We start from the raw sequence: 3,043 nt of genomic DNA, 5'->3' as shown, positions 1-3,043 counted from the left end.
TCGTTTGCGTATCTTTACTATTCCAATTGTGTATCTTTTCATTTCTCATTCCAGTATCTTTCTGTAAGGCTTCTGATGCGAGTTTCTATTGAATTTGAGAGTTTTGCAAGTGTGGGAGTGTGTTTCTTTCAAACTGAGTATCTTTACATCGTTTGCGTATCTTTACTATTCCAATTGTGTATCTTTACATCGTTTGCGTATCTTTACTATTCTAATTGTGTATCTTTTCATTTCTCGTTTGAGTATCTTTCTGTAAGGCTTTCTGATGCGAGTTTCTATTGAATTTGAGAGTTTTGCAAGTGTGGGAGTGTGTTTCTTTCAAACTGAGTATCTTTACATCGTTTGCGTATCTTTACTATTCCAATTGTGTATCTTTACATCGTTTGCGTATCTTTACTATTGCAATTGTGTATCTTTTCATTTCTCGTTTGAGTATCTTTCTGTAAGGCTTCTGATGCGAGTTTCTATTGTATTTGAGAGTTTTGCAATTGTGGGAGTGTGTTTCTTTCAAACTGAGTATCTTTACATCGTTTGCGTATCTTTACTATTCCAATTGTGTATCTTTTCATTTCTCATTCCAGTATCTTTCTGTAAGGCTTCTGATGCGAGTTTCTATTGTATTTGAGAGTTTTGCAAGTGTGGGAGTGTGTTTCTTTCAAACTGAGTATCTTTACATCGTTTGCGTATCTTTACTATTCCAATTGTGTATCTTTACATCGTTTGCGTATCTTTACTATTCCAATTATGTATCTTTACATCGTTTGCGTATCTTTACTATTCCAATTGTGTATCTTTTCATTTCTCATTCCAGTATCTTTCTGTAAGGCTTCTGATGCGAGTTTCTATTGAATTTGAGAGTTTTGCAAGTGTGGGAGTGTGTTTCTTTCAAACTGAGTATCTTTACATCGTTTGCGTATCTTTACTATTCCAATTGTGTATCTTTACATCGTTTGCGTATCTTTACTATTCTAATTGTGTATCTTTTCATTTCTCGTTTGAGTATCTTTCTGTAAGGCTTTCTGATGCGAGTTTCTATTGAATTTGAGAGTTTTGCAAGTGTGGGAGTGTGTTTCTTTCAAACTGAGTATCTTTACATCGTTTGCGTATGTTTACTATTCCAATTGTGTATCTTTACATCGTTTGCGTATCTTTACTATTCCAATTGTGTATCTTTTCATTTCTCGTTTGAGTATCTTTCTGTAAGGCTTCTGATGCGAGTTTCTATTGTATTTGAGAGTTTTGCAAGTGTGGGAGTGTGTTTCTTTCAAACTGAGTATCTTTACATCGTTTGCGTATCTTTACTATTCCAATTGTGTATCTTTTCATTTCTCGTTTGAGTATATTTCTGTAAGGCTTCTGATGCGAGTTTCTATTGTATTTAAGAGTTTTGCAAGTGTGGGAGTGTGTTTCTTTCAAACTGAGTATCTTTACATCGTTTGCGTATCTTTACTATTCCAATTGTGTATCTTTTCATTTCTCGTTTGAGTATCTTTCTGTAAGGCTTCTGATGCGAGTTTCTATTGTATTTGAGAGTTTTGCAAGTGTGGGAGTGTGTTTCTTTCAAACTGAGTATCTTTACATCGTTTGCGTATCTTTACTATTCCAATTGTGTATCTTTACATCGTTTGCGTATCTTTACTATTGCAATTGTGTATCTTTTCATTTCTCGTTTGAGTATCTTTCTGTAAGGCTTCTGATGCGAGTTTCTATTGTATTTGAGAGTTTTGCAAGTGTGGGAGTGTGTTTCTTTCAAACTGAGTATCTTTACATCGTTTGCGTATCTTTACTATTCCAATTGTGTATCTTTTCATTTCTCATTCCAGTATCTTTCTGTAAGGCTTCTGATGCGAGTTTCTATTGTATTTGAGAGTTTTGCAAGTGTGGGAGTGTGTTTCTTTCAAACTGAGTATCTTTACATCGTTTGCGTATCTTTACTATTCCAATTGTGTATCTTTACATCGTTTGCGTATCTTTACTATTCCAATTGTGTATCTTTTCATTTCTCGTTTGAGTATCTTTCTGTAAGGCTTCTGATGCGAGTTTCTATTGTATTTGAGAGTTTTGCAAGTGTGGGAGTGTGTTTCTTTCAAACTGGGTATCTTTACATCGTTTGCGTATCTTTACTATTCCAATTGTGTATCTTTCCATTTCTCGTTTGAGTATCTTTCTGTAAGGCTTCTGATGCGAGTTTCTATTGTATTTGAGAGTTTTGCAAGTGTGGGAGTGTGTTTCTTTCAAACTGAGTATCTTTACATCGTTTGCGTATCTTTACTATTCCAATTGTGTATCTTTTCATTTCTCGTTTGAGTATCTTTCTGTAAGGCTTCTGATGGGAGTTTCTATTGTATTTGAGAGTTTTGCAAGTGTGGGAGTGTGTTTCTTTCAAACTGAGTATCTTTACATCGTTTGCGTATCTTTACTATTCTAATGGTGTATCTTTACATCGTTTGCGTATCTTTACTATTCCAATTATGTATCTTTACATCGTTTGCGTATCTTTACTATTCCAATTGTGTATCTTTTCATTTCTCATTCCAGTATCTTTCTGTAAGGCTTCTGATGCGAGTTTCTATTGTATTTGAGAGTTTTGCAAGTGTGGGAGTGTGTTTCTTTCAAACTGAGTATCTTTACATCGTTTGCGTATCTTTACTATTCCAATTGTGTATCTTTTCATTTCTCATTCTAGTATCTTTCTGTAAGGCTTCTGATGCGAGTTTCTATTGTATTTGAGAGTTTTGCAAGTGTGGGAGTGTGTTTCTTTCAAACTGAGTATCTTTACATCGTTTGCGTATCTTTACTATTCCAATTGTGTATCTTTTCATTTCTCGTTTGAGTATCTTTCTGTAAGGCTTCTGATGGGAGTTTCTATTGTATTTGAGAGTTTTGCAAGTGTGGGAGTGTGTTTCTTTCAAACTGAGTATCTTTACATCGTTTGCGTATCTTTACTATTCTAATTGTGTATCTTTACATCGTTTGCGTATCTTTACTATTCCAATTATGTATCTTTACATCGTTTGCGTATCTTTACTATTCCAATTGTGTA

Source organism: Argentina anserina, unplaced genomic scaffold (assembly GCF_933775445.1).
Source record: "Argentina anserina unplaced genomic scaffold, drPotAnse1.1, whole genome shotgun sequence".
In the NCBI taxonomy this organism is placed as follows: Eukaryota; Viridiplantae; Streptophyta; class Magnoliopsida; order Rosales; family Rosaceae; genus Argentina; species Argentina anserina.
Note: the sequence above shows the minus strand (reverse complement) of the source record.